This window comes from Balaenoptera physalus (assembly GCF_965194825.1).
Source record: "Balaenoptera physalus genome assembly, chromosome: 10".
In the NCBI taxonomy this organism is placed as follows: Eukaryota; Metazoa; Chordata; class Mammalia; order Artiodactyla; family Balaenopteridae; genus Balaenoptera; species Balaenoptera physalus.
Window position 1 is genome coordinate 60,978,200 of NC_138889.1, and position 22,383 is coordinate 61,000,582.

The 22,383-nt window shown below is 36.1% G+C and overlaps 1 protein-coding gene and 1 long non-coding RNA gene across 5 annotated transcripts in view; one reads left to right on the plus strand and one right to left on the minus strand.

Moving 5' to 3' along the window:
- PGM2L1 (phosphoglucomutase 2 like 1) overlaps positions 1-22,383 on the plus strand; it is an 81,497-nt gene that overhangs the window by 4,734 nt on the left and 54,380 nt on the right. The window lies entirely within an intron of this gene.
- Positions 15,001-20,542, minus strand: LOC309637179. The gene is made up of 2 exons (XR_014250446.1): positions 16,313-20,542; positions 15,001-15,945 (listed from the first exon to the last, which is right to left on the minus strand). It is a non-coding gene; the product is annotated as an uncharacterized lncRNA (long non-coding RNA).

Here is a 22,383-nt window from a genome sequence, read left to right on the forward strand (position 1 = left end):
AAACATCTAACAATGAAAGTTTTTCAAGCAAAATATAGACCAAATTTTTTTAAAAGTGGTGAATGAATTTCCTTTTAAATCATCATCGTGTAATGGAAAACACACCCATGAACCACCTCTACAAAGGTTGTCTAGTCCAGTTTCATTGTGCAGAGACCCAAAGAAGTTGTGGAAATTATCAGTTGTGGTGGGTAGAGCCTGGACGAGAACTTGGATCTGCCACCTAGTTCAATCCAATTTTTACAATACTGGTCTATATTACATTTTTTGTTCACATTTTTCTAGTACTTTACATAATTTGGCATTTAATCAATGAAGAGCGCTTATCACCTTATTAATTTTGGAAAATATTAGTGCTTATTACTTGAATTTATTTGTGTAGTGTTTCAAACCTTGATGATCTGAATCATTTGATATTCACAGCAACCGTATATGGTAGACAGGCTAGGTAGTAATTATCCCCATTTTGATAAGTAAAGAAATTTAGTTTCAGACAAGGAAAACGACTTGCTCAAGGACATATGGCTTTTAAGTGGTACACTTGGTACTAAACCTAGGATATCTGACCTTTACTCTAGTTTTCTTATCGCTGTACTAGACTCTGTAACCTGAATATTTAGTAAATGTTAGTGACATCATAAACCAAGTTTCAAGGACCTCATTAAAACCATTTTACTGACTTTTGTGAAAGCTGTGGTAGGCTGCAATATTCTGCAGAATAAATTGCCATGGAATATTTTTTAAAAGAGCTGAGTTTGCTGCTCAACAGTTGCTTTGGTTTCCTTGGCAACAACATTCTCCCTCTGTCCAAGAGATTTAGTACATATAAATAAGGGTTTGGAGATACACACACACACACACACACACACACACACACACACACACACACACGCATATTTTTTTTCTTTTTATTTCCAAATGTCTTACATTTGCTCTTCAGTTTCTACCATTTTATTTTTAAATTTACTTTTATTTATTTCAAAGAAATACATGCTTGTGATTTCTAAAAATTAGTACAAAGGGATTATAATGGAAAGCAGCTTTCCTAATTGCCTCTTCTCATCCTCAGTTTGCTCCTTAAAAGCCATTTTTAACTGTTTGTCTTTAGTTATTCTCATGACTACCATCAAAAGACTAAATAATATGCTAGTACCACTATTCCTTGATTTGTTTTGGATATTATCTGTCAAATACATACTATGAAAAATGAGAGCTCACTCACACTGTTCTCCACCCTACCTAAACTTTTTTTTTTTTAAGATTTTTTCCTTTGATGTGGACCATTTTTTAAGTCTTTATTGAATTTGTTACAATATTGCTTCTGTTTTATGTTTTGGTTTTTTGGCCACAAGGCATGTGGGATCTTAGCTCCCTGACCAGGGGTCAAACCCGCACCCCCTGCACTGGAAGGCGAAGTCTTAACCACTGGACTGCCAGGGAAGTCCCCACCCTGCCTAAATTTCATTATGCCATTAGTTTTATTTATTCTTTTGAAAGCTTAAATAATGTAATCAGTGCTAACAAAGTCTCCAGAACAGTAAGCTTAGCTCACAAACACAGAGCTCCCAATTGGCCATTTTATTTGAGAAGACATTGGAACTGAGGTAAATAAGGGAAGATAAGAACTTAAAATCTTAAAATTAAGTTTAAAAAGATAATTATTCCATCAAACAAGGAAAGATGCTATGAAAAAGGAATAGGAAAGAAGAATGAGCTCTTGGGAGTTAAGGAAAAAAAAAAAAACAACTGTATCCCTCCACCCCCTGCCAAATGCAATAGAAAATATAAAAACATAAGTTGAAGAAACCTATAGCAAAAGGAAATAGGAAATATGAGGGAAGCTGACATGAAGGAACTACCCCAGGAGTCCAGTGTAAAGAAATCCCAGATGACAACTGTGTACTAGTTTGACATTGGGCTTCAAAGAAATGTGTCTTGAAAAAGAATGCAATGTCTATGCCATAAATAATAAAAAGCTGGAAGATGTTAATGATAATGTTGAAGATGGCATGTTATTTCTGGCAACAGCAACATCAAAAAAAGAAAAACAGTTATCCACAGATGGAAGAAAGGGAGGAAGGAAGGAAAACAGACCTGAATAAGCAAGTTATGGTTCAAAACTGAAGAAAACTAAAACAGGGCATGATTTTGAACAATTAATTGATGGAGCTTAAGGAAAAAAAAAAATCCATTTGATCTCAATACCTTCAGAAGACACAAGGTGGGCCTGGTGAGAAGGAAATTTTATCCAAGCCCACTACTAGGGTCTGTAGTGAACAATATTTAGACGATCTTAACCTGGTACTTAACATTATTTTCAATGTTGAGGATCAATCTGAAGACAAAACAGAAAATTTTAATTTTTTTTTGTGGTAAAAAACATAACATAAAATTTACCATCTTAACCATTTTTAAGTGTACAGTTCAATAGCATTAATCATATTCACATTTTTATGAAACAGATCTCCAGAACTTTTTTATCTTGCAAATCTGAAACTCTATACCCATTAAAAAGTCCCCTTACCTCCCCTCTCTCCAGCCCCAATACGAGATGTTAACAACAGGGAAAACGGGTTGGGTGGGAGGATTTATGGGAACTCCCTGTATTATCTGTTCAATTTTCTGTAAACCTAAAACTGTTCTAAAAATTAAAGTCCATGAATTTAAAAAGTACTTATACTTGAAAGGGAAAGGATTCTTATTTGAAAGCACTTTCTTCTTTCCCACCTGAAAATTTCAAAATAGGTAGACTGGCTACTTCTGCTTTTTATTTGGGGGTCTTCTTTGCCCTGTTTTTTCTTTCATAAAGGTTTTTTGTTTAGTTCCTTTAAGTTTTCTACAAGCCCATTAGAAGTCTATTTGGATATATCTCTAATCTGGAATTATTTTTTCCCCATCTCTTCCTTTCCTCCTATTTGAAAAATCAGAGAACCTGAAGAAGCTAATGAAAAGGAATTTATCTTTATTTGGTTCTTCCGAATTGTACTTATAAGATACATTAAATTAACCATAGAATGTAAATGTTATATTCCACTAGCTCGGATTTTCATGGTCCCTCCCCGGATAATCTAAATTTGATTTCTTTTATCTATCTTTGTGGAAAGACAGCATGTTTTGCTTATTTGGCTTTTTTTACCTATTTCATATTTCATATGTTTAGAAACACTTTTCCCCCAAATAAAAGGTTGGTTAGTAATTTAGTGTAGATTTTACTAAAGGAGTATTTTTTTCATAAGTCACTTACTCTCTACATTATTGCTAATTAGTACTGAGGCTGCTGCCCTCTGGTGTTGGGAGTTAATGGAGAAAATGATTAATGCTGGTGGAAAGAATAAACAGACAGGTAGTGTATCCAATTCTGCATGGGATCTTTTACACCAAATAATTTAATGAACACTATACCTTACCAGCAAAACTAAGAAAATGGTCTTACTGAATGCCCAAAAGAATATGAAAAGTACAATGTAAATGAAAAATACTATGCTTCTCAGATACAAAGTCATCTTAGCTTTCGGCTCACCAGACTTAACCTTGTTAGAAGATCTCTTCAGTGTAAGTGGTAGCTTTGTTTTGTGGTTTCTGCTTCAGAATTTTCTCATGTCATTTTCCCTCTGAAATATTTCATTATTCATGTAGGTAAAAACTATAAAAAAACCTAAATGCCCACCAATAGGGGAAAGGATAAATAAACTAGAACACTGTGACATTTGAAAAGAATACACATATCTACATGTATTGAGAGTACCTCCAAGATTTATTGAATGAAATGAGCAAGTTCCAGAGCATCGTGTACAATTTGATACCATATATATAAAATAAAAAGATAAAGCAAAACTACATTTCTGTAAGTATATAGATGTAGGTAAAAGTCTGGAAAGATACATCACATGCAATATTGGCTCCCCTAAAAGAGGGGTCTGGGAATGACAATAGTCAAAGATCTCTATAGCTTTATTTGTGTTATTAGTATTTTTTAAAACAAGGAAAGTGTATTGATGTACTTATAATTAATAATTAAAAGTAAAAATTCAAACATGAACAAAGAACAATTAAGTGGTCAACTGTCTGGCACTGGTTTCTAAGAGCAATAGGAGTTCAAAGTCAGGAAGACTTTTTGTAAGAAGTAGAATTTGAGCTGGGCCTTGAAGGTTAAGTAGGATAGGAATAGATGGTGGATATGGGGGCAGAAAATTTAGAGTGGGAGAAATAGAATAATAAAATAGAATGAAACTGATCACGGAAATGAAACTGAACAGGGGACATGCAAGAACAATGAAGAGATTTTTTTTAAATTGAGGTATAGTTGATTTATAGTATTATATTAGTTTCAGGTGTGAAACCGTGATTCAAAATTTTTATAGATTATACTCCATTTAAAGTTATTATAAAACATTAGCTATATTCCATGTGCTGTACAATATATCCTTGTAGCTTATTTATTTTACACATAGTAGTTTGTACCTCTTAATCCCCTGCCTCTATTTTGCCCCTCCTCCCTTTCCTCTCCCCATAGTTTTTTCTCTATATCTGTGAGTCTGTTTCTGTTTTGTTATATTCATTAGTTTGTTTTATTTTTTGTATTCCACATATAAGTGATTACATACAGTATTTGTCTTTCTCTGTCTGACTTACTTCACTAAGCACAATACCCTCCAGGTCCATCCATGTTGTTGCAAATGGCAAAATTTCATTATTTTGGGGACTTTCCTGGTGGCACAGTGGTTAAGAATCCGCCTGCCAATGCAGGGAACATGGGTTCGAGCCCTGGTCTGGGAAGATCCCACATGCCGCGGAGCAGCTAAGCCCATGCACCACAACTACTGAGGCTGTACTCTAGAGCCCACGAGCCACAACTACTGAGCCTACGTGCCACAACTACTGAAGCCCACGCACCTAGAGCCCGTGCTCTGCAACAAGAGAAGCCACCACAATGAGAAGCCCACGCACCGCAACAAAGAGTAGCCCCTGCTCGCTGCAACTAGAGAAAACCCACGCTCAGCAACAAAGACCCAACGCAGCCATGAAATAAATAAATAAATAAATTTATTTTTAAAATTTCATCATTGTGTGTGTGTATTGCATCTTCTTTATCCATCCGTTGATGGACACTTGGGTTGCTTCCATAGCTTGGCTATTGTAAATAATGCTGCTATGAACATTGGGATGCATGTATCTTTTCGAATTAGTGTTTTTGTTTTTTTCAGACATGTACCGAGGAGTGGAATTGCGGGATCATATAGCAGTTCTTTTTTTTTTTTGAGGAACCTCCTTAATCTTTTCCCTAAGTGGCTGTACCAATTTACATTCCCACTAGCAGTGTAGGAAGGTTCCCTTTTCTCCATACCCTATCCAGCATTTATTGTTTGTGGACTTTTGAAAGATGGCCATTCTGACCGATGTGAGATGATACCTGATTGTAGTTTGGGTTTGCATTTCTCTAATAATTAGCAATGTTGAGTATCTCTTCATGTGCCTGTTGGCCATCTGTATGTTTTCTTTTTTTTTTTAATTAATTTATTTATTTTTGTCTGCATTGGGTCTTCGTTGCTGTGTGCGGGCTTTCTGTAGTTGGGGTGAGCAGGGGCTACTCTTCGTTGTGGTGCACGGGCTTCTCATTGCGGTGGCTTCTCTCGTTGAGGAGCACGGGCTCTAGGTGTGCCGCCTTCAGTAGTTGTGGCACACAGGCTCAGTAGTTGTGGCTTGCGGGCTGTAGAGCGCAGGCTCAGTAGTTGCAGCACACAGGCTTAGTTGCTCCGCGGCATGTGGATCTTCCCCGACCAGGGCTCGAACCCATGTTCCCTGCATTGGCAGGCAGATTCTTAACCACTGCACCACCAGGGAAGTCCCTGTATGTTTTCTTTGGAAAAATAACTATTCAGGTCTTCTGCCCATTTTTTTAAATGGGTTTTGTTTTTTTTATATTGAGTTGTATGAGCTGATTATATATTTAGGATATTAACCCCTTAATGGTCATATCATTTGCAAATATTTTCTCTCATTGAGTAGGTTGTTTTTTCATTTTATTGATGGCTTCCTTTGCTGTGCAAAAGCTTTTAAGTTTAATTAGGTCCCATTTGTTTATTTTTGCTTTTGTTTCCTCTGCCATAAGAGACAGATCCAAAAAAATATTGCTACGATTATGTCAAAGAGTGTTTTATGGGCTTCCCTGGTGGCGCAGTGGTTGAGAATCTGCCTGCCAATGCAGGGGACACGGGTTCGAGCCCTGGTCTGGGAAGATCCCACATGCCGCGGAGCAACTAGGCCCGTGAGCCACAACTACTGAGCCTGCGTGTCTGGAGCCTGTGCTCCGCAACAAGAGAGCCCGCACACCGCGATGAAGAGTGGCCCCCACTTGCCGCAACTAGAGAAAGCCCTCGCATAGAAACGAAGACCCAACACAGCCAAAAATAAATAAATAAATAATTTAAAAAAAAAAAAAAAAAGAGTGTTTTATGTTTTCTTCTAGGAGTTTTATGGTTTCCTGTCTTACATTTAGGTCTTTAGTCCATTTTAGCTTATTTTTGTATATGGTGTAAGAAAACGTTCTAATTTCATTCTTTTACGTGTAGCTGTCCAGTTTTCCCAGCACACTGATTGAATAGACTGTCCTTTCCGCATTGTATATTCTTGCCTTCTTTTTCATAGATTAACTGACCATATGTGAAGAGATTTTTAAAAAACTCAGGTAGAGCACATGTGTTAGACTCTTGTGGCGATTAAGAATAGGTGAAGGAAAACTAGTATTTATTGAATGCCAATATGCCAAACATGGTACTAGACGCTTTCATATAAAAAGTCTTTTTAAATCCTTCCAAGGATTGTATGAGGTAGTAATTACCATTTTTTTTAACCTACACACAAACTCAGAGAAATGGAGAGAGTATTTGAATCCAAAAAGGTTTTGAACTCCTCTGCCCTTTGAGATCTGATCTCACCCTTCCTAACCTTTACATTTGATGTAATCAGAATTGGACTTTATTGTTGGTTCTTGGTTGATTAATCTGGCTGCAGTATGTAATCAGGATGAGATGGTTTAGAGTAGCGGAGGGTAGCCGGGAGACTCTTCTAGAAATATAGATATAAAAGTTTTATATTAGGATGCTCATAGAATCTTATAAGAAAATTAAGGAAGAAATAATGAGACTTATTAATAAATTGATTTCTGTCTTCTTTTTTAAAAACACAGAGAATGGTAAACAGTTCCCATTTTGTTAAATCACAGCATTTTGCTAACTTTGAATCAGCTCTCCTTTTTAAAGAAATAAATTATAAAATCAGTTTAAATTTCTGTGTCTACTTCCCTGATCCCATTCTCCTCCCTTCCTCCTTTCCCCAAAGTAACTAAGGCATATTTAGGAATACTAGGGTTTTGTCTAAATTTCCTGTTTCGTTAAAAAATAGCTTTGTTTTTCTTTTCTCTTTTTAAAAATTATTTATTTATTTATTTACTTACTTAGTTATTTATTTTATTTATTTATTTTGGCTGCGCCAGGTCTTAGTTGCAGCATGCAGGCTCTTAGTTTGCAGCATGCAGACTTCTTAGTTGCGGCATGTGGACTCTTCTTAGTTGCGGCATGCAGACTCTTAGTTGCAGCATGCATGCGGGATCTAGTTCCCCAACAAGGGATCAAACCCGGGCCCCCTGCACTGGGAGCTTGGAGTCTTACCCACTGGACCGCCAGGGAAGTCCCTGTTTTTCAATTAAATAAAGATAACCCTGGAGGTTAAACAGCTCCTTTAAAAAAAAAAATCCTTAGTCAAAACTATTTCAATGCCTGAAAACACTCAAATCAAAATTGAAGTATTACATTTCTTATAATATATGCTTAGTATATAACTTTTGAAAATATGGATACTATTAACTTATCCCTAAATAGTACACTGTAAGATTTTGAGAAGCTATAGTTCTTTAAAAAAAAAAGTCAACAATAACATAATATGTCAAATACAGCCTAAGATGTTCTCTAAATAGAAATGTCACATTTTACAAAGATAGTAATCAGTTATATTTGTGGTTTCTGTAAAATTAGATTCATACTTACATAAAATAAATTACTTAAACGTCCTCTCCTCCAAATATCAAGGAACTTTTACATAATTATGAAGGAAATCTTAACAGTAAAAGAGTTGACATTATATCACAACCCACACTGACATGAATTTATTTTTTGTAATTTGCATATCCTTTTTTAAAAAACTCTGTTTTATAAAGCCACTGAGAATTCAAGCATTTTTCAAGTATTGTATTTTTTTTCTTTTTTTGGGGTGGGGTGGGGGTGGGAGGGCGTGCTGCGTGGCATGTGGGATCCTAGTTCCCCCACCAGGGACCAAACCTGTGCCCCCTGCAGTGGAAGCACAGAGTCCTAACCACTGGTCCACCAGGGAAGTCCCCCAAGTATTGTATTTTTAACATTAAATTACATTTTCCATATGTTTCATAAAGGGAAAGGAAAAAACCATCCAATATTGTTTGTCATTAATTCATACTTTATAAGGTAAAACACTATGCATCTGTACTTATCCATTTTCCTCTGCTCCAACATCAGTTTTAGAGCTTTTCTATATACTTTTTAAAAAATCAGGCTTATTGAAGTATAATTTACATTTACGTAATTGACAGTAAATTTCATCCTTTTAAGTGTTCAATTTAAAGAGTTTTGACAAGTGTAAATAGTTGCATAACCAACACCACAATCAAGACATAGAGCATTTCTATCTTGCAGAAAGTTGCCTCATGTCCTTTTGTAGTGGATCCCATCACTCCAGCCCCTGGCAACCACTGATCTAATTTAAGTCCAGTAGTTGTTTTTAATTGGGATGTAATTCACATAACATAAAATTATAAAATTCACCACTTTAAAGTATCTAATTCAAGGGGTTCTAGTATATTCAAAAAGTTATGCAATCACCACTAATTTCAGAACATTTTAATCACCTTAAAAAGAAACTCTATACCCGTAATTAATAGTCACTCCTCTCTTCTCCTAACTCCTAACAACCACTAATCTGCTTTCTGTCTCCATGGATTTGCCTGTTCTGCACCTATTATATAAATGGAACCACACAATATATGGCCTTTTATGTCCCTCTTCTTTCAACTTGGCATGTTTTCAAGTTTCATCTGTGTTGTAGCATAAATCAGTAATTATAGCTCATTAGCCATTTGTGCATCTTCTTTAGCAAAATGTCTGCTTAAATCCTTTGTCCATTTTTTTGGGGGGTGGTCTTTTTATCGTTGAGTCATCATATTTCTCCACTGTTCCAGTAGTTTGCCTTACAGAAATCATACAGTATATAGACTTTTGGGGTTTAGCTTCCTTCACTTAACAATGCTTGTGAGATTTATTCATTTTGTTTTCCATATTGGTAGTTTATTCATTTTTATTGCTGAGTAGGATTCCATTGTATGGATGTACAACAATTTGTTTTTTCACTCACCAGTTGAGAAACATCAGGTTTCAACTATTCTGAATAAATCTGCCGTTAAAATTCATGTACAGGTCATAGTGTGAACATGTTTCATTTCTCTTGGGTAGATACCTAGGAATGGAATTACTATTCAGAATTTACTGAGAAATTTTAAAATAATTATTGGGTATTGAATTTGTGTCAAATGCTTTCTCTGCATCTACTGAGAAGATCATGTTTTGTTTTTTTTTAATTAAAACTTTATTTTTTAAGCAGTTTTAGGTTCACAGCACAATTGAAGTGAAAGTACAGAGATTTCTCATACTCCCCCTGCCCTTACTCATGCACAGCCTCCCTCATTATCAGCATCCACCACCAGTGTGGTACACTTGTTAGAACTGATAAACCTACATTGACACATATTAATCATCCAAAGTCCATCATTTATATTATGTTGTTGGGCTGCACCCCGCAGATCTGCAAGCCTTATACTTGCCCAGCCTCAAGACCGAAGAAAGAACCCAGAGTCAGCAACAGAGACATCAGTGATTTAATGGACATGGGGATCTTACATGTCTGAAGCAAGGTCCTGGAGCAACACCCCACCATGTGTGGGAGATGGCAGGCAGGACATGGCAGTAGTCTTTGCTGTTGTGGAAGGGAGGGGGCAATTTACCAGTTATAGAGGGAATTGATGTCAGGTTGGCTCATCAGTTACCAGGGAAACCAGCAGAGGAGCATGCCCCTCACTGCCCCTTTGTTAAGCTATCATAGCGGAGATGTTCTAATCTGAAGATTAGAACAATCACTCGCTGGGGCTAGGGGCAAATATGTCTCTATGATTAGGAGGGAAGGTTAGTCATGTGAGTAGGGTGTAGGTGACGCAGGCACTGGTCGAATAGGGGATATTCAGAGAGCAAGAGAACAGCCATCTTGGGTGACCTGATCATACATATGTTTTAATCTTGGTGATGTACATTCTGTGGGTTTGGACAAATGTGTAATGACATGTATCTACCATTATATTGTCATACAGAATAATTTCACTGCCCGAAAAATCCTCTATGTTCCACATATTCATCCCTTCCTCAACCCTCAACCCCTGGAAACCACTGATCTTTTTACTATCTCTGTAGTTTTGCCTTTTACAGAATGTCATATAGCTGGACTCATACAGTATGTAGCCTTTTCAAGTTGGCTTCTTTCACTTAGTAATATGCATTTAAGGTTCCTCCATGTCTTTTCATGGCTTGAGATCTCATTTCTTTTTATCACTAACTAATAGTCCATTGTCTGGGTGTACCATAGCATTAAACAATTTTTTTTTAGTTTGGGGTATAATGAATTACATTGATTTTTGGATGTTGATTCAACATTCCTCAGATAAATACCACTTATTATTCTTTTTATATATTTTGGTAAGGATCTTTTTGTATATCTATTAGATTTTTATATTAGGATTATGCTGGCCTTGTAAAATTAGTTGAAATGTTCCCTGCTGTATTTTCTGAAAGTGTTTTTGTATGATGGTATTTATTTCTTTAAATGTTTGATAGAATTTGCCACCCAAACCATCTGGACCTGGAGTTTTCTTCATGGAAAGCTTTTTGAGAACAAGTACAATCTCTTTAACAGATAAAGGGCTTTGGGGATTTTGTTTCATTAGTTTCAATTTTGGAAAATTAACTTTTCTCAGTCTATTTAGAGTTAATATTATACCACTCCTTGTAAATTCTTGCAACAATGTTGGCCCATGTTTTATCATCAGTACCACCTCCATCCTTTATCATTTGTATCACTTTTTATAAAAGTGTTTTAATTTTTGCTTTAATCAGTCCTATGCATTTTAAACATTAAGAAGAAAAAATAGTCTTTTTATATTTATCCAGCTGTCTACCATATCCAGGGCTCCTCTTTCTTTCCTAAAAATTCAAATTTCCAAGTGCTATCACTTCCCTTCAACTTGAAAAATTTCCTTTAGCATTTACTGTAATACTGATTCACTGGCAATGAATTCTCTTAGTTTTCTTTATACATATGTTAGATTTCTTGGTATTGTCTTTTAGATCTCGGAGGCTCTGTTAAATTTATTTTTAACATTTTCCTCTCTGTATTTCAGAATAGATAATTTCTATTGATCTGTCTTCTAGTTCATGGACCCTTTTCTCTTTCATCTCTCTTCTGCTATTAAAACCATTCAGTGAATTTTTAATCTCAGATATTGTATTTTTCAGTTCAAAAATTTCCATCTGGTTCTTTTGTATAGTTTCTATTTCTTTTCTGAGATGTCTCATCTTTTCCTCCATTGCAAGAACATTTTTCTTTAAGTCACTGGTAATAGCTGTGTTAAATCCTTGTCTGTTAATTCTAACATCTGGGTATCTTAGAGTTGATCACCACTAATTATCTTTGCTCTTGAGAATGGGTCACATTTCTCTAGTTCTTCATTTGTCTAGCAATTATGGATTGCATCGTGGACATTATGAGTGTTATATTATGGAGAGCCTGGAATCCATTATTCCTCAGGAGAGTGTTTATTTTGTTTATATTAGCATGTAATTAACTTGGTTCAACTCAAACTGCAAACTCTGTTTCCTGGAAGGCTGCTCAAATCTCAGTTTCTTCTTTTATCCTTAGCTGATGTCTGTCCCACACATATGTAGTACAGGAGTCAGCTAGAGTTTTGGACAGAGTTTATGCACAGAATGTGGCGTTCTTCCTCTCTAACTCTCTCCTTTCTGGACATATACTCCAGTGGCTGTGGTTGCCCTGAATTTTGTGCTCTGGTTCTTCAGGCCACAAGGACCGTGGGATTTCCATTGGTGTTTCAGCCACAGAGCAGGGCTCTGACTACTGTCTGCTCTCAAAAGCCATAAAAGCAGGAAACATCCCATGCTGGTTCCTTCTCCCAAGTGTTAACTCCCTTTTAGAATCAAATCTGCGTTTGTTCACTCTCCAGGACCTTAAGGTCTTTGTGGATTTTGGTTTTCCTTCTTTTTTTTCAAATCTGGTCTGGAGGTTATAGTTGTCACCTGGGGGAAGGTCAGATATGGTTGGAGTTTACTTGGCTATACAGGGAACAGGTGGTACATGATATTTTTTTGCACCATTTAAAATTATTTCTTTTTCTGTTTGCTGGTATAGAGAAATGCAATTGACTTTTGTATATTGACCTTGTATCCAAAAACTCTACTATATTCTAACATTAATTCTAAAAATTATTTACTCTTTTAGATTTTTTAAATGTGTTCAGTCATTTCATCTCCAAATTATGTGTTTTGTTTCTTTTTTTTCAATTCTTGTACTTTTTGTCTCTTTTTCTTGCTTTACAGGTTTGTCTAGGACTGTAAGATTTTCTTCTCCCTGCCCCTGCCTTCCTCCTCCTCATAGCTAGCCATTATCAGATTCAGGAAGTTCCTTTCTATTCCTCATGTGCTAAAAGTTGAAAGTTTAAACACTTTTACTTATATGTATTTTAGATTGAGTTCCCTAGACGCAAAGATAGGAATTTCTGTGCAAATGATTTATAAAAGGAATGCTCTCAGGAGAAACCTATAAAGGAGTGAGGGAATCAAGTTAGGGAAAGGAAAGAACTAAGCAATGATAGTTTCAGGTGAAGTTTAATCTCAGCTCGATTCTATGCTCTCTGGAGTATTAATTGCATAACAGAGTTATACTCCTGCAGCAGACAGGTGGGGGACACCTGTAGCAGACAGCTATTGGTGCTATTGGTGGGGGACCAGCTATTGGCTGCTATTGGTGGGGAACACCAATAGCAGACAGCTATTGGCTGTGGGGCAAAGGTGTGTATAACCCTCAGGTCCTCTGCATAAGCTGCCTTTGATCATCCCAAGGCAATTCTCCAGAGAAGGTTGCATGTGTGAACTCATAGCAGTAGTACCTATAGCAGCTAGAGAGGGACACAACCATCCAGTTAAAACGATCTCTGGAGGATCTTAACAGGATCTTAGCACACGCATCCTGAGTTTGTATATATTCCTTGTTTGCTAAGATTTTATCATATGTAATAAATGTTTAACTTTATCAGGTACTTTATCTGTTCAGATTGTCATTTGATTTTTCTTTTTAAACCTGTCAATGTTGTGGATAACCTTGACTGATTTTCAAATATTACACCAACGTTATATTCTGGTGTAAATTCACCTTTGTCATAATTTATTATCCTTTTTATATATTGCTGGATTTGATTTGATAAATTTTATTTAGAATTTTTGCACCTGTGTTCATTAGTGAGGTCGGACTATGATTTTTCTTTCTTATGATATCTTTGGCTGTTGTATCAAGGTTAAGCTAAACACAGGAAAAGAGTTGGTGGGTGTACCCTCTTTTTATCTTCCCTGGAAGAGTTCTTTTAAGATTTGAATGATTTATTTCTTAAATATACTTTTGAACTTACCATTAAAGTCAGCTGGGACTGGAGCTTTCTTTGCAGGAACATTTTATGATTTAATCTCTTTCACGTTTATAATTCTAATCAGGTTTTCTTTTCCCTTGAGCAAAATTGTCCATTTTGTCTAAATTTTCAAATTTATTGGTACAAAATTGTTCTTAATATCCTTTTATCTTTTTAATATCTGTGGTATCTCTAGCACTGACCTGTTTTTCTTTCATGATGTTATTTATTTGTGCCTTCTCTTTTTTCTTTAAGAACAAATTTTTTGCTTTGTATATACTCTTTTATTTATTTATTAAAACAATTTTTAAAAAAATTTTTTTATATTTTCTTGGCTCTGCTGCACGGCATGTGGGATCCTAGTTCCCTGACCAGGGATCGAACCCACACCCCTTGCATTGGAAGTACGGAGTCTTAACCACTGGACTGCCAGGGAAGTCCCTGTATATACTCTCTTTTGATGTTTATTTTCTAGTTCATTAATTTATGCTCTTCCAGTTTAGGGGTTTTTGTTCATTGTCAATTTTATTATTCATTTCATTCTTTTTTCTTTTATTAGTGGTAAGAACACTTAATATAAGATCTACCCTCTTAACACATTTTTAAGTACACAATACAGTATTGTTAACTATAGACACAGTGTTGTACAGCGGATCTCTAGAATTTATTCCTTTTGTATAACTGAAACTTTATACCCTTCGAACGGCAACAACCTATTTTCTCCTCCCCCCAGCCCCTGGCAACCATCATCCTACTCTGTTTCTATGAGTTTAACTAATTTAGATACCTCATATAAGTGGAACCATGCAGTATTTGTCCTTCTGTGACTGGCTTATTTCACTTAGCATAATGTCCTCTTGGTCCTTCCATTGTTCATTTCATTCTTTTTTTTTTTTTTTTTTTAATTTATTTATGGCTGTGTTGGGTCTTTGTTTCTGTGCGAGGGCTTTCTCTAGTTGCGGCAAGTGGGGGCCACTCTTCATCGCGGTGCGCAGGCCTCTCACCATCGCGGCCTCTCTTGTTGCGGGGCACAGGCTCCAGACGCGCAGGCTCAGCAATTGTGGCTCATGGGCCTAGTCGCTCCGTGGCATGTGGGATCTTCCCAGACCAGGTCTCGAACCCGTGTCCCCTGCATTGGCAGGCAGACTCTCAACCACTGTGCCACCAGGGAAGCCCCCTTTTTTTCTTTTTTAATTAATTTATTTTTTTGACTGCGTTGGGTCTTCGTTGCTGTGCGCAGGCTTTCTCTAGTTGCGGCCAGCGGGGGCTACTCTTCATTGAGGTGTACAAGCTTCTCATTGCGGTGGCTTCTCGTGTTGCAGAGCACGGGCTCTAGGCACATGGGCTTCAGTGTTTTCAGCACGTGGGCTCAGTAGTTGTGGCTCACGGGCTCTAGAGCGCAGGCTCAATAGTTGTGGTGCACGGGCTTAGTTGCTCTGTGGCATGTGGAATCTTCCCGGACCGGGGCTTGAACCCGTGTCCCCTGCATTGGCAGGCGGATTCTTAACCACTGTACCACCAGGGAAGTCCTCATTTCATTCTTAAAATGCATGTTTATATCGTTAATGTTAAGCCTTTTCTGATATGTACACTTTTCTCCCTCAAACTACTACTTAGTTGTACCCATACATTTTTCGTATGTAGTATTTTCATTACCATTTGATTCAAAATATTCCTAATTGCTGTTATTTCTTTTTTGACCATTGTGTTATTTAGATGTTAATCAATACCTTTATCTAACTCTCAGATAACAGAAGGATTTTAGAACACTAACTATATTTACTTTTATTAGTCTATATTTTAAAAGCCCTACCATATGTTCTTTTTATAGTCAATATTTATGTAGAGTAATCTATATATCCTTTTCTCTTCATTTCTCAACTCAAACCTTCCATTTGGGATCATTTTACTTCCGTCTGACATTGAGCTCTTAGTTTTTGTCTGAAAATGTCTTTATTTTACAATGTTTCTTCTAAGATATTTTTGCTGGGTGAAATTAACATTGGCAGTTTTTTCTTTCAGTGCATTAAAGATATAATCCCATTGCCTACCAGTTTACATTGTTACTGTTGAAAAGTCAACTTAGAATGACTATCATTTCTTTGAAGGTAATTTTTTTCTACCTACTTTTTTTTTTTTTTAATTTTTATTTATTTATTTATTTTTGGCTGCGTTGCATCTTCGTTGCTGTGCGCGGGCTTTCTCTAGTTGCTGAGAGCAGGGGCTACTCTTCCTCGCGGTGCGCAGGCTTCTCATTGCGGTGGCTTCTCTTGTTGCGGAGCACGGGCTTTTGGCACGTGGGCTTCAGTAGTTGTGGCACATGGGCTCAGTAGTTGCGGCTCACGGGCTCTAGAGCGCAGGCTCAGTAGTTGTGGCGCACAGGCTTAGTTGCTCCACGGCATGTGGGATCTTCCCGGACCAGGGCTCGAACCCGTGTATCCTGCATTGGCAGGCAGATTCTTAACCACTGTGCCACCAGGGAAGCCTTACCTACTTTTATAATTTTCTTTTTGTCTTGATTTCAAAAGATTAGCTATAATGTTTCTAGGTGTTAATCTCTGGAAAACATAGACAAAAAGAAAATTGTGAAAGTAGGTAGAAGAGGAGAACAACAATTTTGCTGTGTTTTCTATCTTTCTCCTCCTTCAGGGAATCTTCTTAAATGTATTAAGCCTTCACCCTGTATCTTCTTTGTCTCTCAGCCTCTCTTATCTTTCCATGCTTTACTCTTGGGTAAATACCTTGGGTTTTGGGTATTATCTTGCCCTGTTCATTTCTTCCCTTTGGCTCTTCCTGAGTTGTGTCCTTTATAATGAACTGGGAAACACAAGTAAAGTGTTTTCCCGAGTTATGCGAGCTATTCTAGAAAATTATTGAACCTGAGGAGGGGATCATGGGAACCCTTGATTTATAGCCAATCTGTAAGAAGTAAGGGTGGCCTGGGACTTGGGACTAATGTCTGAAGTGGGGGCAGTCTTGTGGAAAATCATATATCTAGGTCTTTTTCCTTCATCAGTATTTTATATATAAATAATTTTAATATATTAATATAAATTAAACTATAATATGACATCTTTTTTTTTACATTTTTCTCTTTCCCACTTAGTCATTTTTTTAATTTATTTATTTATTTATTTATTTTTGGCTGTGTTGCGTCTTCACTGCTGCACGCAGGCTTTCTCTAGTTGCGGAGAGCGGGGACTACTCTTCATTGCGGTGTGCGGGCTTCTCATTGCAGTGGCTTCTCATTGCAGAGCACAGGCTCTAGGTCCGCGGTCTTCAGTAGTTGTGGCATGTGGGCTCAGTAGTTGTGGCTCGCGGGCTCTAGAGCTCAGGCTCAGTAGTTATGGTGCATGGGCTTAGTTGCTCCGTGGCATGTGGGATCTTCCTGGGCTCAAACCCGTGTCCCCTGCATTGGCAGGCAGATTCTTAACCACTGAACCACCAGGAAAGTCCCTCCCACTTAGTCTTTGTCTGTAAGTGTATCTAGTTTTTCTTTGCCTGTTAGCACAGTGTGCTTAAATTTTTGTTTCTTTTTCTATTTACCACAACATTTCCATGCTCATAACATGGAATTCTATCCTATGTAATTTTATATAGTTAAACAAATAGGCCATACATACACAAATTCAAAAGGTACTTGACTAAATACCCTCTCAATTGTTTTCCCATATCCATCTAAGTGTTCCTACCCAGAGACACTATTATTAGCTTTTTGTACATATTTTCACAGATATTTAACCTGTTCCTTAATATAAATACTAGTATACTATCCTGTCAGTGTCCTGCCCTTTGCTTTTTTCCCCCACTTTAAATCTTTTTGTCAGTGTATATATAGAACTGCTCCATTCTTTATAAGAGCTAGATAGTATTTCATTAAATTGATATCCAAACTAATTAACCAGTGTCTTACTAATGGGCATTTATGGTTTGGTTTTGCTATTTGCTATTGCAATCAGGGTAATGCTTGTAGCACACACACATTTAGATGTGTGTTTCTCAGTATCTCTGTGACATCAATTCCTAGAAACAGAATATTGAGTCAGGTTATGTGCCTTTAAATTTTGATAGATATTGCCAAATTGCCCTCCAGAGAGGGTGTACCAATTTATTCTTCTACCAGAAATATATAAAAGTGCCTGCTTTCCCAAATTCTTGCACCACAATGTAGTATCAAATATTTTTCTTTGCCAGTGTGAAAAATGAAAACTATATTTTAATTTTTCTTAAAAATGAGGCTGAATATATTTTCATACTTTCATTTTGATAGATGTCACAAAAGACATCTATCTGCATTTTCTTTTTTATGAAATGTCTTCATATCTTTTGTCTATTTTTCTATTGAGTCATTGATCTTTTCCCTTTTTTATTTATTTTAAAGAAATAAACCTTTGGTTAACTTACATATTACAGATGGTTTTATTTTATTTTATTTTTTATTCTTATCGAAGTAGTGTTGATTTACAATGTTGTGTTAACTTTCTGGTGTACAGCATAGTGATTCAGTTATACACATATATGTATTCTTTCTCAGATTCTTTTCTATTATAGGTTATTACAAGATATTGAATATAGTTCCCTATGCTATACAGTTAGGACCTTGTTGTTTATCTATTTTATATATAGTAGTGTGTATCTGTTAATCCCAAACCCCTAATTTATCCCTCCCCCCTTCCCCTTTGGCAACCATAAGTTTGTTCTTTATGCCTGTGAATCTATTTCTGTCTTGTAAATAAGTTCATTCGTATCATTTTTTTAGATTCCATATAAAAGTGACATCTATGACATTTGTCTTTGTCTGACTTCACTTAGTATGATAATCTCTAGGTCCATCCATGTTGCTGTAAATGGCATTATTTCATTCTATTTATGGTTCAGTAATATTCCATTGTGTGTATATATGTATACACCACATCTTTATCCATTCATCTGTTGATGGTCATTGGTTGCTTCCATGTCTTGGCTACTGTAAATAGTCCTGCTATGAACATTGGAGTGTGTGTATATTTTCAACTTAGAGTTTTTGTCTTTTCCAGAAAACTGGGATTTTATATGCCTGAGAGTGGGATTGCTGGATCGTATGGTAACTATTTTTAGTGTTTTAAGGAACCTCCATACTGTTCTCCATAGTGGCTGCACCAATTTACATTCCCACCAACAGTGTAGGAGGGTTCCTCTTTCTCCACACCCTATCCAACATTTATTATTTGGGGGCTTTTGGATGATGGCCATTCTGACCAGAGTGAAGTGATACTTCATTATATCAGTAGTTTTGATTTTCATTTCTCTAATATTTAGTGATGTTGAGCATCTTTTCATGTGCCTGTTGGCCACCTGTAGGTCTTCTTTGGAGAAATGTCTGTTTAGGTCCTCTGTCCATTTTTTTAATTGGGTTGTTAGTTGTTTTGATTACAAATGTTTTTTTTTTCAGTTTGTCTTTTGTATTTATTTATGTAATTTTTATCATGCAGAACATAATTATAATTTTATTGACAGATAATACTTGGTATATATGTCATACTTAACATTTTCTGTTTGTTGAACATCTTAGTGTTTCTGATTTTTTTCCAGTTTTATTGAGAAATAATTGACATACGTCACTGTATAAGTTTAAGGTATACAGGACTTCCCTGGGGTCCAGTGGTTAAGACTCCATGCTTCCACTGCAGGGGGCACAGGTTTGATCCTTGGTTGGGGAACTAAGACCCCGCATGCTGCATGGTGCAGCCAAAAAAAAAAAAAGTTTAAGGTACATGGCATGATGGTTTGATTTATATATATTGTGAAATGATTACCACAGTAGGTTTAGTTAACATCCATCGTCTCATATAGATACAATAAGGTGTTTCTGATTTTTTAAAAGCTATTTTCAAGAATGCTGAGAGCCTTGTTTTGCATACAGCTTTTTTTTTTCTTTTGGATTATTTCTGTAGCATATGTAAAGATGACATATATATGAGATAGAGATATTTAATTTCTGAGAAATGCAGCCAGACCATAATTGTAGCATGAGTTTGGAAGCATATGAAAATTGGGCCTTATTAAAAAAGAAATAAAACCCGTCTTATTGTTTCCTTCATTGATAGTTTTCATGCTGATGGGAGTTTCTCCTGATTGTTAGTATTTTCACCACTCCAAAATACGTATTAAACATCAGGCCATGAATCTTTTTCTGGTACAAATTAAATTAAGTATAGAATTACAGAATCTCAGTTGACAGGGACCTAGATGTCATCTTGTTTAAGCTCCTACTCAGAATTAAAATGTCTAAAGTATCCCTAATAGAAAACTTCAGTGTCAGAGTATCCCTGATATAGTAGACTCTTGTCTTACTTGGGAGTTAGATTCTAAAGTCAATAAATAACAAAAATTTCATAAAGTAAAAAATTATACTTGGAAAATCTTAAATTGCCTATGAACTACAGAATATGTGACTTCAGGTATCTATCTTGGTACAGTTAACATTACTGTATAATAATGTATATAGTAATTCACTATATATAATGGAGCACATGCACAGAATGTAATCTTTAACAGTGCTTTGGGAGGTAGGGCTAAGTACATATAGTTGAATATGTGTAAGTTAAATGTATGTAAAACTATACTATGTAGAACAGTATTGTATAGTAGAAGGACTTCTGGTTCTAGTAATGACAGATGAGGTAGTTTGGACAACTTTCCTCTAACAGCTAGAAAAGATAGACAAAGTATAGATTTATAGGTGTTAATGACTCAGCAGGTTAGTCAGGAATTTCCAGTTCACGATCTGGAAGAAGACAGAAATTCAGAGAGGTTGAGTTTAGCATTTAGGGCCACCTTTGACCTGTATTCATTTTCTGATCCAGGATGGGCAGCCAAGAGGTTTAGCAGTCTTTCTGTTAGCCTTGCTAGGATAGAGGGACAAATATTGGAATTTAGGACCTACCATAGGTGGGAACCCTGAAAATACTCCCACTTGAATACTGGTGAATACTGTGAATACTGTGAATACTTCCCTGTGAATACTGGTGAAATTGAACTAAACATCCTGCACACAGACTGCATCCAGCTCTGAGTCATTTGGAGCCTGAAAAGTGAATTAAGGTAAACCCGGATTACTAGTGTCTTCAGGTGCCTGGAAGAAGAAAAAAAAAAAAAAAACTTCCCTAGAGGAAAGTACCTTCATCCCAGGTTTTAAATTATTCCTACTAATAATGTTTCAAATATAATATTCAATACAGAGTCAAAGATAACCAGACACGCAAGGAAACAAGTCAACATGAACAAGAACCTGAAGAACCAACAGATAATAGAAACTCCTGAAGGGGCTCTTTATACTACAGTTATCAAATGCAGACTTTAGTATTATTTTTTTAAATATTTATTTATTTATTTGGCTGCTCCAGGTCTTAGTTGCAGCACACGGGATCTTCATTGCCACATGTGAAATCTTCGTTGCGGCGTGCAGGATCTTTAGTTGCAGCATGCAGGCTCTTAGTTGTGGCATGCAGGATCTAGTTCCCTGACCAGGGCTCGAACCGGGCCCCCTGCACTGGGAGAATGGAGTCTTAACCACTGGACCACGAGGGAAGTCCCAAATGCAGACTTTAAAATAACTATGCTTGTCAACTTCCCAATTAAAAATTGGGCAGAGAAATGAAAATGATACAAGAAAGACATAGTAGATTTTAATAGAAATTATGGATCTGAAAAAGTGCAATAACCAAAATCAAGAATTCAGTGAATGAATTTATAACATTTCAAACAGAATTGAAGAGAGAATTAGTAAACTAGAAGATAGGTCATAGAAAATATTCAGAATTCAGAAGGATGGAATGACAAAAGGATGAAGAGGAAAATAAAGAAGAAGGCATAAGACATAAGATGATACAGTGAAAAAGTTCCAACATACATTTAATTGAAATCTCTTAAGGAGAGGAAAGAAAATGAACTAGAAACAACATTTGAAGAGACAACAGCTGTGAAATTTCCTAAACTGGTGAATGACATCAATCCACAGGTAAAAGAGTTTGGGGTTAATTTGTACTTTCTAAACTTTTCTCCCTGATTATATCATCCTTCCATATAAGGAAATAAAGGAATAAAAAGTTTAATGACCATTAATAAAAAACAGTCTGTTTCCTTTTAGTTTTATTTTTCTGTGCATTTGTATGTATCCATTTTATAAATTTGAAATCATATTGCACATATGGTGTATATACTTTCCCCCTTAATATATCAAGAATTTTTTCCCATATCATAGAATTCTAAAGTTATTTTTAATATACTATTCTAGTGCACTATTACATCATACTTTTTATTTAACCGGTTTTCTATTGGATATGTAGTTTGCTTATATATATTTTTTACTATTACAGACATAATACAATAACAAATTTTATATCTTCATGACTAAATTTTAACATGCATCTGTGATTATTTCCTTGGAATAAGTTTCTAAAACTAGAATTGCTGGATCAAAGGCTATTAATATTTAAGTTATTTATAACATTGGCAAATTGTCATCTGAGATATTGTCTCAGTTTATACTCCCTCTATGATAGATTGTATTTTTCAAAGAT